General features: G+C 41.7%; 1 protein-coding gene across 4 annotated transcripts in view; it reads left to right on the top strand.

Moving 5' to 3' along the window:
• ZNF385B (zinc finger protein 385B) overlaps nt 1-15772 on the top strand; it is a 208341-nt gene that overhangs the window by 89999 nt on the left and 102570 nt on the right. The window contains exon 1 of one of the 4 annotated variants that reach the window (XM_066612362.1): nt 8191-8349. The exons of the other annotated variants lie outside the window; for them this stretch is intronic. The gene's annotated coding sequence lies outside the window, so the exon portion shown is untranslated. Of the gene's footprint in view, nt 1-8190; nt 8350-15772 lie in introns of those variants that run through there. 4 annotated transcript variants of the gene reach the window in all.

Raw genomic sequence — 15772 nt, 5'->3', positions numbered from 1 at the left:
ATGGGGAGTTGCCCAGGAGGAAGGGTTCAATATGCTTCTTCCATGCTATGTCCTGGTCCATCCTCCCTCATGGCTGGTATTTGATTTATGAATGCATCTGTTTCAAAACTTCTAATTTGGCCTGTTTGTTTAAGAAAAGAATACGCAGAAGTCAATAAGGAATAACAAAACTGTATAGTGAGAATGCACAATCATTTAAGCTTAACAAAGAACTTTTTTTTCAAATGTATCTTCTGTGAAGCTCTGCAAACCCTTAAATATCTGAATTTGGTTGTCTTATTTGCATGCACCCATCCCCTCAGTCCTTGTATGGAATAAATATATCCCTGTGCGTTCACACATGCAATGCCCTCATTGCCGGCACTTCAAAATGCTGTAAATAAACTAATTTAGCAGCATGATTCATGAGAAATGCATCCTTTATAACCTGTGGGGTTTCTTTCTGCCTGTCTCGTGTGGTGGATTTCTAACTGTCAAAGTGATATATATGATCTAGTTCAAAATGATATGAAAAATGATGTTCTTTAATAATATTGCATTTACATAGAAATACCTATACTCAGAAAGAAAATAAATCATGAAATACTATTGTGTGTGTGTGTGTGTGTGTGTGTGTGTGTGTGTGTGTGTGTGTGTGTGTTTATAACAGAACAGGGAGCATGAAGACAGTGTATTTAGGGGGCCCTCCAGGTATGAATTGGGGAGGTCATACGTGATGCAAGAAATTAGATGATACTATAGCACAGGATAAATGGCTTTTCTCACCTGATATTCTTGACAGTTGCCGTTGTTGAAATAACATTTCTTTTTAGTATTTTGAGTGCCTAGATCACTGGGACAGCATCAAAGTGTGATAACATCAAAGGAAAAGGAGAGAGAGCAGAAGATGCAATGGCACTCTGGGGATTTGATTGCAGTCAGTTGTTGTTTTTAAATTGGCAGGTAGGTGGTAGGCAGGTAGGTAGGTGGCAAATGGGTAAGTTAATTGGCAGGTAGATGGTAAAATAAAGGATTTTTCTGACCCTTTATTTTTCTATTAAAATTTGCATAAGAAATTCAGTGTTTCATTCTGGAAGTGAACCTGCTCCGCTTTTCATTTTTAATTGGAGAAATCTAGATAACTGCTCAACGTACAAGGCTGGTTTTAGAGATTAGTGAGTACTAATAGTAGATTCACCTTAAAATCTCCCAAGGAGCTCATAAAATATTGTGCAGATATTTTTGTGCATCTTTAAAAAAAGAACTCAGTTTTAAACTTGTGTTTATATCTCCTCCTTCACACTGAGAGTTTCACATTGTGCAATTTAAATAGCATGAGAATGAAATGCAGCTGGTCAAAAAGATCTCGTCGTTTCACAGCATTGATTTAAATGGGCTGCTAGCTCACTCAGAATAGATAACCTGGTTTCTGAGGATTTGCTACCTTTTTGAAATATCCAAAGTGAAGAGAGTTTCCATCAGAATTGCATCAACAATATCTGTTCTGTTAAACAAACACATTACGCAGGAGCACATGCTGTGTCTGTGTGAGAAAGCCTGAACAAACAGATAAGAATTGACTCTGACAGCCTTTTGTTGCTGGCCAGAAACTGCACCTGGTGCACTGCTTTCAGCAGCAGCGTGCTATTCACCAAATGATGTCACCATTTCATTGCCACTGCCCCCAGTACATTTCCCCCTTGAGGCATCTCTTATAACACTGAAGGTTTGCATATACGCATCAGAACAGGTAATAACAGGTGCTCTTTTTTTGCCTATTGTGCACATGTGTTTGGGCATGCATGTATGTGTCAGAGAAAGATGTATCTATATCGGTTTGATAATCCTTCCCAGGTCGTTCTCCAGCAGCTCATGGATCGTTTTAGCAAGGCCTGCCAAGATTTTGGACTGACAATCAGCCTGAAGAAAACACAGGTCATGGTTCAGGATGTGGACTCACCTCCCTGCATTACAATCTCTGAGCATGAACTGGAGGTTGTCCATGACTTTGTGTACCTTGGCTCAACGATCTCCGACACTCATTCTCTCGATGCCGAGCTAAACAGGCGCATCGGTAAAGCAGCTACCACGTTTTCCAGACTCACAAAGAGAGTCTGGTCCAACAAGAAGCTGACGGAACATACCAAGATCCAGGTCTACAGAGCTTGCGTCCTGAGTACACTTCTGTACTGCAGCGAGTCATGGACTCTTCGCCCACAACAGGAGAGGAAACTGAGCGCTTTCCACATGCGCTGCCTCCGACGCATCCTCGGCATCACCTGGCAGGACAAAGTTCCAAACAACACAGTCCTGGAACGTGCTGGAATCCCTAGCATGTATTCACTGCTGAAACAGAGACGCCTGCGTTGGCTTGGTCATGTCGTGAGAATGGATGATGGCCGGATCCCAAAGGATCTCCTCTATGGAGAACTCGTGCAAGGAAAGCGCCCTACAGGTAGACCACAGCTGCGATACAAGGACATCTGCAAGAGGGATCTGAAGGCCTTAGGGATGGACCTCAACAAGTGGGAAACCCTGACCTCTGAGCGGCCCGCTTGGAGGCAGGCTGTGCAGCATGGCCTTTCCCAGTTTGAAGAGACACTTTGCCAACAGTCTGAGGCTAAGAGGCAAAGAAGGAAGGCCCATAGCCAGGGAGACAGACCAGGGACAGACTGCACTTGCTCCCGGTGTGGAAGGGATTGTCACTCCCGGATTGGCCTTTTCAGCCACACTAGACGCTGTGCCAGAACCACCTTTCAGAGCGCGATACCATAGTCTTTCGAGACTGAAGGTTGCCAATACGTTCCACTTCAGCACACAGGGAGCTGTAAATGCGGCCCTTTTGTGTAAAACTTCCCTGTGCACAGAAAGTCAGCACATCAAGAAGGACAGGCTAGAACACACAACTCTGATGTGCTTACTTTCCATGGGCAAGGAAGACTTAACATTCCATTGTGGAATCTTAAGTGTGTAATAAGGGTAGGGTCACCTCACCCAGTGGTTTCACGTAGGTATTAAATAAAATAAAATAGCATAAAATATTATACTTATAAAATATTATTAAGATATTAAAAACCATAGTGAAAATACTAGTTTTTATGAAGAAACTTGAATTTGATGTTTTTGTGGTGTTAATGAGAAATGTTCTTTAGGTTCCAGAACTTACAGATAAGATCGTCTAAGCTAAGCCATGGACTGAATGAACCTGTGGCAATTATCCCAAGCTCTCTTTCTTCTCACTGCACACTGCAAATGGGGAAGGAGGGAGACCTCTCCCCATTCCTCTTTCTGACACATGCATAGTGCATAGCAGCACATCAAGCTCTGAAAACATACTTTTCTTAGATACTGCCAGGTGTCAGAGAGGGGAGAAGTGTCCTTTTTTTTACTCTCCTTGCAGTTTACCACTGGTAAACTGCTCACCACTGCTACTTCTGCTCACAAAATGGGGTAGGAGAGCTGGGGGGTTGGGAATCAATGAGTGAAGAGGGGGCTGAGTGATCAGGTGGTGGTTTGGAGAGGGGCAAATTTGAAATGGCTCAGAATCAGCTGTGCACTTTCCAGATTATAAAGGAGCAGCTCGTTTTATTTCTAAGCTAATGCTACACAAGCTGGGGCAAGAGGCTCACCCATTTTGTTTTTTTCATGCATAGAAGTAAAGGCGCAATCCTGTGCTTCTGTCTGAACAGCATGGGATTGGTGGAAGTCACTTCCACTGCCATATTTCAGAAATATTTTATTTCACTTGCTTTTAGCTAGGGTTGCTGCTGTTTTACTGGCTGATTTTTATTATTAGCAATTGTTTTAATGTTTTATTGTGTGACTTTATTTGTTGTGCAGGCTGCCTTGAACTCGTGTAAGGATGGGAACGCAGGCCATAAGTGTTCTAAATATACCTTTACATGTGGCAACTATTCCAGCACAATATTGTGGATATATGGAGGGGCCCCTATATTTGCGAATCCCGTATCTGCAAATCCACTTATCTGACTCCCCAGTTCGGTCAGCCCTGCGTGCACCAAATCTGAGCTCAGCAGAGGACTGGGATGTCTGTTCCCTGCCTGACTGAGCTCAGAAACTGAAAACATGTGACAGATTAGCATCTTATGCCTGACCCATAGTAGGTGTCACTGGGATGTTTCCCAATGATTGATGCTTTCTGGTGTTGGTACTATGGATGCTGTGGGAGTGGCTGCTCTGTTTGTAGGGATTTTTTTTTTTCACTTAACACTTTTTACTTAATGGGTATAGAATCACATGTAAGTTATGCCAGTGTAAACTAGACACTGATATGAAGGGATCATTGGACTGATACTTTAACATTACTGTCATTACTAAGTGATGAATGTTTGAAGTTTCCTATTGTGACTGGTGTCTGTGCTCTCTATGCACAGATGTGACCATGGCTGTTCATGACTCAGAAGGACCATGGTAAACTTTGCTGACTGGGCACAGTTCATGGATTGTAGGTTGCCTATCTTTGACAGAATATATTTCGGATACCTGATAGTAAATCTCAAGAACTCATAGTAACAAGTGGTATTGGATAAACATAATGAAGCACTTTGAGTACTGCTGTTTACAAATGGTACAGTTTTCTAGCGAGGCTAAGAAGCAGCTGTTTCATTTGGTAGTGAGGATTAGGGCAGAGTTTGCTAACTTGTGCAGCCCAGAAGGCCACACTGAAGCATTAATATCATGTAGCTGGTACCCAGCATATTTTGCATAAGGCTTGCTGCACTGGGGCCCATTTACTCTCTGAGGTTACTTGTGCTGTTTCCAGTGAGTCGATGGATCCTGCTCAGTGGCGTCACTAGAGGTTGCGTCACCCAGTGCAGGAGGCCAGTGTGGGAGGCCAGTGCTGGGAGCTCCCAGTGCAAGTAAGATACATGATTTCTTTTATAACCCAAAATGAAAACTAATGGAAAAATGAAAACAAAGATAAGAAAATGAAACAAAAAAAATGAAATTATTTAAACTAAAGAAAAACTCATTAGAACAAACATAAAATAGAAATATACATGTTTTTCTTGCATGCAGCTAACTTGTATGGACAAAATAATGAGAAACCCAGCCTGGTTTCCACTCCTCCCCCAATACAGCTGCAGCTGCCTGGTATCAAGCTGCATAACTTCAGCAGTACATCTTTTGACCCAGGTGATCATAGAAACTGCTTCTGGCTGTTTGCGACTCTAACTGTAGACAGCCTGAATCTCAGTGTTAGTTCCCAGGTTCTTGCTCACCAGTTGTACAAAACGAAGTGGTGACTTGAATGTATAAGTGGTTGATTAAAGTCTCTCCAACCATATGGTGTGGTATTACACAGTTGTGTATGTGATTCCGTATGTTTGAATAAGCATTTTCAGATTGCAGTGTATTTTGTGGTGCTGGACCCACTCAGTTGCATTTCAAGTGCCTATCTATGTCAGTGGTTCCCAAACTTTTTTGACTGGTGGTTCCTTTGACCTACTAGGCTATTGTCCGCAGCTCCCTATTAGGGCTACAATCCTATATATTGTATAGGGCTACAAGGTTTTTTGTGAGGATTCTGCTACTCCCCTGGCTTGTTTCTGTGGCTCCCTGGGAAGCCTCAGTTCACAGTTTGGGAACTACTGGTCTGTGTGAATGGCAGCATGTGTGAATCAAGCTTCAGCTGATATATAGAAGATTGAATAGTGCCTCTCCTAAACAAGTATTTCTCATTCAGGAAATCACTCTTCATCTGTTTTGTTGTCTCCATAACAACAGAGCATCTTAACAACAAAAGAATAGCCACTGAGGTTGTCGCCTAAAACTCTCATGTTCAAGTTATTGTTGATAGCAACACAACAGATGCCAGGACAAGTGTTACTAGCAGACAATAATAGGCCTGCACCTATCACTGAGGTATTTCATGTGATGTTTCTAAAACAGAAAACATACCAGAGGATAAGCCAGAGAGCTGTCATGATTGTATTCATTATACCTGTATTTTTAGTTTCTGAAGGGGGGGTTGGAGTTTGACTCCTATGTAACAGAAAAATTGTGCAGCACTTCCGGAAAATTTTACATGCCCCTCCTCTGAATTAATTTTGAATTTACCTATGAGTTTTTCTCTGTAATTGAAAAGAGGACCACATTCAGAATAAGGGCATTCAGTTCTTAAACAGTGAAAATAGACTTCATTTAATATACAGTATAATGCTCAATGTAGACTTGAAACTAGATGCATGAGAAGTGCAGCATTTTTATTTTTTTTATTTTCAAAAACTCATTACTTTTTTCATTTTCTTACATTTATGCCATTATGCCCCAGTTTATCTTAACACTTTTGTGCTTCAGTCTATTCAAATATCCCAGAGAAAACCACTCAGGATGCAGCCTTTTGGGAATGAATGGTGATGATCCATTATAAGGGGTTAGTAGTGTTACACCTGGTGGATGTCAGGCTGATTTGAGAGCATCTTTGGAAATGCAAAAGCACACATAATAGAACAATCATCCATTTAATAACCAGTTGTCAACATTCTAGCTCTTCTTCATGGTCTCAGAAGGATAATTTCTTCCACTGCAACTTGGATATCATTTGTACAAAGGAGAGGAAGGAAAAGTGCAGGAGCACAAAAAGTTTCAGATAGCATAATAGATGTCTTGCCAGAGACTTTAAAGAGTCACTGCCCATTAGAACAGACAGTACAGAGCTAGATGAACCAATAGTCTGACTCAGTATAAGACCAGTAAGGGGGTGGTGCATTTCTGATGTTTCACCCTCCTTCTCCATTTGGGAATTATCTAGCTTTCACCCCCCCTCCCAATCCTTCTCTTAAAGTCAGTTTCTGGGGAGGGATCTCAAAGCATCAGAAATGCATTTTCCCTTCATCATCCCCCTCAAGTCAAAGTTACTACAATAAAGGGAAGACCATGTGCTTTGAAGGGAAGAAGTTGAAGGGTGGGATACTAAGGGAGGGAGGTGGGATAATAACAATAATAATAGTAGTAGTAGTATTTATATACAGCTTTTCAACAGAAAGCTCATAAAGCGGTTTACAGAGAAAATCAAACAAACAACTAATGGCTCCCTGTCTCAAAAGGGCTCACAATCTAAACATGGAGTAGCTCATGACAAGACGAATGGAAGGGAGATATTTTGGAGTCCTCCTCTCTAACATCCTCTCTAATATCCTCCTCTGTAATAGCTAATATTCTACTTACCATACAGCAGTGGTTCCCAGTTTGGGATGCTATAAGTACTTCTGGGGGAGGGGAGGGGGTGACGACGCAATTGCCACAATCGCACCAAAACCAGTGACAAAAGGGGGATTTTAGATTCACCTGGGTTTGCTATGGCTCTCTGGAGGGCCGTGAAACTAGAAGTGGGTCAGGTGCTCAGTTTAGAGCTGTTTGGAGGAGCAGGGAGGCCGCAGAGGGCCTCTTTGGTCCCAGGCAGTGGCATGATCATGGCAATCATGTCACTGCTGTTGCCCTCGCCCCGCCCCTTAAGGGGGCAGCAACAGAGCTTCCTTGGCTAGGGCATCGAGACACTCCAGTTTGAGAACCTCTGCCATATAGGTTTGTTGCAAGGATTATGTCAGGATAATACATTTGAAGTGTTTTGAGCACTCAGAAGTGCTATGTAAATACTTATTATAATTCTCATTTATGCTGGAACAGGTACAAGGAAGAGCTGCAGCTAGACATATACTTACTTGGGAATAAGACCTGTTGAACTCAGTGAGACTTACTTCTGAGTAAAAATACTTGGGCAGCAAATTTTGGAAAGGACCGCAGAAGGAGGATGGAATTGTCATCTGTGATCACATCATAAGAGTAACACAATAGACAGGACACTGCTCTTCACATTAGCATGACATTGGGAATAAGTTTGAAGTTGCACGCACTCATGTGCATGTAAGTTCTATTGACTTCAAAGAAACTGAATATACATATGTAATTTTGCTGTCCTTGGATGCATACAGCAGTCTTTAAAGGAAACCTCTCAATGTATTTAGTCACTCAATCCCAGTACATCTGCCTGCCATGCAACCTCCAGCTGACCCTGACGTAATATAGGAAACATGTTACTTAGTTTAGTCCATGTGATGAAGTGAGGCTATTATTTAGCAAAGTCTTGCCAACAAAGACTGATTTTCCACTACGGCCTTACACACTGCACCAACACCTGCGGCTGTGACCTTATTTTGGGCTGCTTCCCTGTTGCACTGAACATATTCTGGATGAATACAGCAACAGAGACTTTAAAGACATCAGTGAATGGTGTGTTCCTCACTTTATAAACTGTATTCCACATTATCTGTTTCCATCTGAGATGCCATAACTATCTTAACTTAGGATAAGAACAAGCATGCAAAGCACTGGAAAGTGGTGTTAGAGGTGAGTCTGTTCTTTGAGAATGTCTTTTATGTGAAGGTTTTTCTTCCTCCCCTTTTCCTCCTCATCCAATTGAATATGTTGTTCATTTATACAAAGAAAAATAGTTTTATCAGAAAAAGTTTAATGGAATTACAGTGGTATCTGCGTTAGATTTTTGAAACACATTTTATATTAAATGTTCAACATGAAATCAGTAACTAACAGTACTGTTATGTATAAAAGCATGCTAAACTTTGTTATCAGTTCTGTCTGTCAAGAAATCTTACCATCAAGCATGAGTAGTATGTGCTTTATATATATAAGATTATAGTTAGAGATGCACTAAAAGGCATAGAGGTGTTTTTCTATCCTTAAAACTATTCAGACCAATTCCTGCCAATGGGTTCACTTGGGGAGGAGTGGGATTGTGCTTGCTGGCTATACAGCCTGATGTCAACATGTGTGATGGCTATGCCCCTCATGATTGCGCATTTGGCCTTTGTCTACAAAGATCCAGGCTCTACATTCTGAGGGTTCCTCCACATGTTTTGGTACCCAGTTTATCAGAGTTCCAAACTGTGTGAAGAAGCATAAAACATCATTAATTACACAAAGTTACAATCCCTTCCCTTGAATTCTTTCAAAGTATACCTTTTAAGTGCCGAAAGTCACAAACCATCTAAACTAGAATACTTAGATTTAAAATGTTTTCATCCCAGTAAAATCAGTGTGGTTAGATTCCATTGTTGCATGCAGTACACTGCAATGGAATGAATTATTTTTGCTTGTATTCAAATATGTGGGAGTGAAAAGGAATGAAATTGTACTGTTTCAGTTTGAGCATCCCAGTTGAACTGGTTTATAGATTAGATAGGCTTTCCCTCTGGTCTTCCCCAGTGATATTTAACTTGGTCTAGATATAAATGTACTAAGGAATGGGGCTCTGTTTTTTTAATTCTACAAGGCAGTGGTTCCCAATCTTTTTAGCACCAGGACCCACTTTTGAAAATGACACTCTGTCGGGACCCACCTGAGTTTAACAGACTTTTAAAAAAGGAGATCTAGAAAGAAATAATATTTTATTTATTTATAGAGTAATAATAACCAGAAAAAAGACCCTCAAACTTTTATCTCCCTGTACATACACAAGCTTGCAAACTGCAGGAGCTGAGCTCTGTAGTGTAATTAACCGCTTCAGTATCTAATTTTTGAATAGCGTCAGGGCTTGAGGCAATTAATTATCAGATATTTCCATCACCCTTTGGGAACTCACCAAAAATCAGGTCACAACCCACCAGTGGGTCTCAACCCACAGTTTGGGACCCACTGCTAAAAGTTATTTGATTTCATGGAATGTGTTGTGACACCATCTCTACTGTAACAGAACAATTAATAAAATTCTTCACTAACCTTTTCTTATATAGCTTTGATAGAAATTCCTTTAAAAATTGTATTCTATTATTCCCTGTTCTCTTCTTCCTCTTCCTTTTATAGTCCTTGAGAGGGAGCGAAGGCTTTTCAGATACTTGTTGGTTTTCATCATGTTTTCAATTCATGATCACTTACTCAGTGTACACATATTTAACTCTTAATCTTTCCCATATCCTTCATGCCTTTCAACCTGGTAAACATTTTTCTTGCTCTTCTCTCATCTCTTTCCAATTTGTCAGTGTCTTGTAATGAGATACCTGGTGCCTAATAAAATAATGACATTGCGAATACTTAGAAGAGGCTAATCTCTGCCTGGTCTGTTGCATGTGCTTAGTGATATCTGAATAGTGTTTCATTTGCCCCATGACTAGATAAATCAAAGGATTTCATTCAGTGTCCAGGGAATAGATTTGCCCTCTAGCATTACCAGATGAATATAGGGACATGCTTATGTAATATGCTTATTTGCATACCAAGGATTAATGCCATAGTCTTCCACCCCACCCGGCTTCATTGCACATTAGAGAACTCTACTCCACCTGCTGTATTCATTTATTCTGCAGTAGCCTGTCCTCTTCTGTTCAAAAAGGCAAGATGATGATGGTTCTTTTGGTTAAAGCTGTGCTAGAGAAACAGTTCTTCAGAATGGTCCTAGTGTATGTTATCAGAAGTTCAAAATAGATCTCAGCAACCACAAGCTGTGAAATGGACAGTCTATGCACTGTATTTGATGCCTTAGGGCCCAATCCTATCCAACTTTCCAGCACCAGTGCAGCCACAATGCAGCCCTGAGGTAAGGGAAAAAATGTTCCCATACCTTGAGGAGGCCTCTGTGACTGCCTCACCACCACTGGATGCAGTGCATGCCCCATTGGCACAGCTGCACCAGCACTGGAAAATTGGATAGGATTGGGCCCTTAGTGTTCATTCTGCAGTCACACTGACACCAAATGCATCTGAGGTTAATGCAACCCTAGACATAGCTCCTCAAGTAATTCTCACTCATTTCATTGAGACTTCCTTCCAGGTAAATATATATGACATTTCAAGGGACATGATTGAGACATTCAAAATCATGCAGGGGATGGACAGAGTGGATAGAGAGACGCTCTTTTCCCTCTCACATAACACCAGAACCAGGGAACATCCACTAAAACTGAGTGTTGGGAAAGTTAGGACAGGCAGAAGAAAATATTTTTTTACCCAGCATGTAATTAGTTTGTGGAACTCTTTGCCACAGGAAGTAGTGATGGCATCTTGCCTGGATGCCTTTAAGAGGGGATTGGACAAATTTCTGGAGGAAAAGTTCATTACGGGTTACAAGTCATGGTAGGTATGTGCAAGCTCTTGGTTTTAGAGGCAGGCTGCCTCTGATTGCCAGATGCAGGGGAGGGCACCGGGATGCAGCTTGTGTCTGTTGTCTGTGTGCTTCCTGGGGCATTTGGTGGGCCACTGTGAGATACAGGAAGCTGGACTAGATGGGCCTTTGGCCTGATCCAGTGGGGCTCTTCTTATGTTCTTATGTAAGGCTGCAATCCTGTGCACAGTTACTAGGGAGTTAGTTCTGTTTAACTTAATTTTTGAGTAAAACTGTTTGGGATTGCAGTTAACTTCTAGAGACCCCAGACACTTTGGAACTGAACCCTGAAAACTGACAATTCTAACAACGTACACCAACCAGTTTTAACAAGGTATTCCCAAAAAGCATTATTATGGGCAGTGTAAATATGGTTAGCAGGAACTTATGAGAAGGATACTGGCAACTTCAGTTATCAGGTGTTTCCTGCATGGGAACAACATTCATGTTGAGAAAACTGCAATCCGTGTTTAACTATTGGGATGTGCGATGTTGGCAAATACATGTCACTTCATTGGAGAAGTTGAAATGGAAAAGGTGCAAAAGAGAGCGACTAAGATGATTACGGGGCTGTGGCACCTTCCTTATGAGGAAAGGCTACGGCGTTTGGGCCTCTTCAGACTAGAAAAGAGACGCCTGAGGGGGGACATGATTGAGACATACAAAATTATGCAGGGGATGGACAGAGTGGATAGGGAGATGCTCTTTACACTCTCACATAACACCAGAACCAGGGGACATCCACTAAAATTGAGTGTTGGGAGAGTTAGAACAGACAAGAGAAAATATTTCTTTACTCAGCGTGTGGTTGGTCTATGGAACTCTTTGCCACAGGATGTGGTGATGGTGACTGGCCTGGACGCAGTTAAAAGGGGATTGGACAAGTTTCTGGAGGAAAAATCCATTACGGGGTACAAGCCATGATGTGTATGCGCAACCTCCTAATTTTAGAAATGGGTTATGTCAGAATGCCAGATGCAAGGGAGGGCACCAGGATGAGGTCTCTTGTTATCTGGTGTGCTCCCTGGGGCATTTGGTGGGCCGCTGTGAGATACAGGAAGCTGGACTAGATGGGCCTATGGCCTGATCCAGTGGGGCTGTTCTTATGTTCTTATGATTGACATCCTGGATACATGTGGCTTTTTCATTTACTTTCCGGAATGCATGATATTAGAAGTGGCCTTTAATCTGTCAGTAGGTTTATTTATGTATGCTTATTTTGTGGCAAAGAGTGCATTACCATTGGCTCTTTCTAGTGGTGAAAGCATTTCACAAACTCAGCAAGTTACACTGGTTTACATTCACAGGCATGTATGTGTTTGTGCAAATGTGTTATATGACCACAATAGGTGTCTTTAGCATTTCATGAAACACAGGCCCAAGTCTTAACCCACTTTCCAGCACTGGCTTAGCTGCTCCAATGGGACATGTGCAGCATCCTGCAGTTGGGGGGCACTCACGGAGGCATCCTCAAAGTAAGGGAATATTTGTTTCCTTAACTAGGAGCTGCATTGCCTTTATGTTGGTGCTGGAAAGTTGGTTAGGATTGCGTCCACAGTTGACTACTTCCTTCCGTTTAGGCAGCTCTTACCTGCTGATATTGGAATATCCAGAGAAGGAAGACTTGTTCCAACTTACATCTCCACAAATTGTTTATAAGCATTGCTACCTGTTGTCTAATTCTTAAAACCAAAAATGATATGAACTATGACTTGAGTCTTCACATAGCGTACATGCAAGCCCCTTTGAAGTTAGTGGTACTTGCCTATGTGTAGTTAGGCAAGAAGGATTGCAGCTTATGTCAGGTTTTTTCCAAAGTATATTTATTCAGCTCACTCTGCAATATGAATACTGAAAGTGGTGCCATGTGATACAAGTAAGGGGGAAAGTGCAAGAGCTTTCCCTGTGATTGCTCTACAATGATTGTGGTAATAAAGCTACAACAGAGGTAGACAAGAAGTAAGGCCCCTATCCCTGCTCACCCTGTAGCTCTACCACCATGACAGTGAGGTCTATGGAGTGGAAGAAGGATGTTTTCATTTCAAAGCGTGGTAGGATAGTGCTATGCTGCAAGATCAGAAAGAGGCAGCTCAGTTCCTTCCTCACCAATTGACAGCTTGGATAATAGACTGAAAGTTCCAGTATTGGGACCCCCACCTGACCCCAAGTTCATCATCAGATATATTAGCATCAAAAGCCTAACAAGATGAACAGAAGGTCTTACAAACAGTTCTTAAGAAGACAGGACCTAGCCTACTTTCCTGATGGGTCACGAGATACTTTCCCCCTCTAAACTAATCTATCACATGAAATGGGTGACATGAATGTTTGGACAGAATGTGAGAGAGGGGGAGATTATAAAAGTGCTGCTGTGGGGGTGGGGGTGGGGGGTGGGCAGTCTATATACAGTCTCCCTTTACTCTTCCACACTTACCTATCATAAGAGGGAGATTGCTACTTCTTAAGTGGTCTGTTTTAGTAATACTAAGGAATACTAAGGTCTCTAATGCTCTGTTGTTTTAGTAATCCTAAGGAACATGTTCTAAGGAACATCGTATTAATTTTAAAATGCTTAGTGACACCCCCATGATATTTTCTAAGAAGCCCTCATTGCTGCTTTGTTGCCTGTGTACTGAGAATTGAAGTCATAAATGTGTCATTAAATATTGCTTTATACTATTGACTTTGTAATGAGTTGCACAATAAAGAGTCCCCACTTGAGCAATGAAACAATGGAGTGTTATATCAGTTAAAGTTTGCTAAATTAAAATCTACTGTAGCAGCAAAACGTAAATTTAAGACGGGTTTAAAATTGTTCATAAATAAAAGCTGTTAAGATTTATTTTGTTGGCTATCTCCCTAGTGAAGAAGAGACATATTGATCTCCTGAGCATTGCTGGGATCATTAGTGTTGTCATAGCCTGTTATCTGCATTTCAGATGGAATATTTATTTGTACCAATTCATCAGCAGGCAAATATTGACTAAACATTATGTTATTTTTCTATGCTAGTTACGGAATGGAAAGCAAGACTAAGCTTGTTGCACTCCTGGAAAACATATTTGTCTTTTTCCTTCTGTAATAACAAAAAAAAGTGGCTAGCCCAAATTCAATTCACAGGAGGTGTTTGACAGTATAACTTCCAGCCTTTATGGGTGTCACACAGTGTGTAAGTATTTACCAGGGATGCATGGCTACCACCAAAAAGAGCAGCTCTGCACCTCCTTCTCATACCTCCTTTCATGGTAATACACAGTTAACTGTGTGTTGTGATGTCTTGCTGTCTATCCCAGCCACCTGAATAGTGTTTAGAGAAACTGTAATGGATCAGTCAAGGGGCGGTGTTGGTATCTTCATTGACTCAGAAACAAAGATGGGAATGGAATAAAGAAGGCAGACTGAGTTTGCCTCTGTCAGCATCAGCGGTGCCAACACCATGACACAGTGCCCAAGGTCATGAGATCTTGTGAAGCACCTGCCATGCTTGGCCTCCTTAGGGCTGACCAGGCCAAGGACAAGTTACCCAGAAAAAATTGTGAGGCAGAGACTTTCTCTGGGGAGATGCAGGTGCTGTAAACCTCTTCTCTGCCTTCTGCTGAGGTCAAGAGAATTTTAGGCCTGAGAGGTCCACTATGGAGTAGTGGGGACATCCGGTGGACATAGCCTGTCACTACAAGCATAACAACCCAGCCCTATACCTGGGCAAGTGGGGCTACTATGGCCCTTTTGCAAGGCATGTCCCTGCAATCCCATCCACAGGAAAAGAGCCCCATGCAAATGCCATTACACTCTGATCTCATCTGATCTCAGAAGCTAAGCAGGGTCAGGCCTAGTTAGTACTTGGATGGGAGACCGCCTGGGAATACCAGGTGCTGTAGGCTTATACCATAGTCTTTCGAGACTGAAGGTTGCCAACCAGTCTGAGTTTTCTGACCACTGTTCCAGTTCATTGGCCACCACTTATGAAGTGAGAAGAAGCCGATCATGACGACATTACATTCCATGTTCTGTTTTGCTACATGTTCCAGGGGACAGAGAAAGAGGAAATGTCTGTATTTTTTTTACGGACTAAAGCAAAATTTAGGTCTCTATTCCAGAACAGCTGACAAATAAAACTTTGATCATCTGTTCTGGCAGCACTTAGATACAGATCTTACTATTGTTATTAAATGCATGCCCTGCCTTTTCACAAAGTAGCATCCCAAAATATCAGTATTATAAAAAGCTTTTTGAAAGCAAGCCAATAATAAAGTGAAATAAAAACATGAGAAAATCCAAAGCTAGTCAGTGCATCAGGCAAAGGTGAATAAACAGATCCAGAATAATTGGCACCAGAGGGATAATTTGACCCACGGGAATAAAGGTTACTTTGGAAGATCTCCTAACAGAATGGAAAACAAATTATAACTGGTGGTTGTGTTACTTCGAGCACCTTGCTTGGCAGGCTAGTTCCCTCCTCAGTATAAGGCACATCCTTACATAAGTCCCGCTGGATCAGGTCAAAGACTCATCTACTTCAGCATCCCGTTTCCCATAGTGGCCCACTAGCTACCCCTGAGAAGCCCACAAGCAGGAGAGAAAGGCATGCCATTTTTGTAGTTCTTACAGCTACCTTCATTGTGATTTCATTACCATTGATTGCTTGTTGTTTGGTTT

Source organism: Tiliqua scincoides, chromosome 1 (genome assembly GCF_035046505.1).
Source record: "Tiliqua scincoides isolate rTilSci1 chromosome 1, rTilSci1.hap2, whole genome shotgun sequence".
Taxonomy (NCBI): domain Eukaryota; kingdom Metazoa; phylum Chordata; class Lepidosauria; order Squamata; family Scincidae; genus Tiliqua; species Tiliqua scincoides.
Note: the sequence above shows the minus strand (reverse complement) of the source record. Positions and strands in the feature narration are given on the sequence as shown.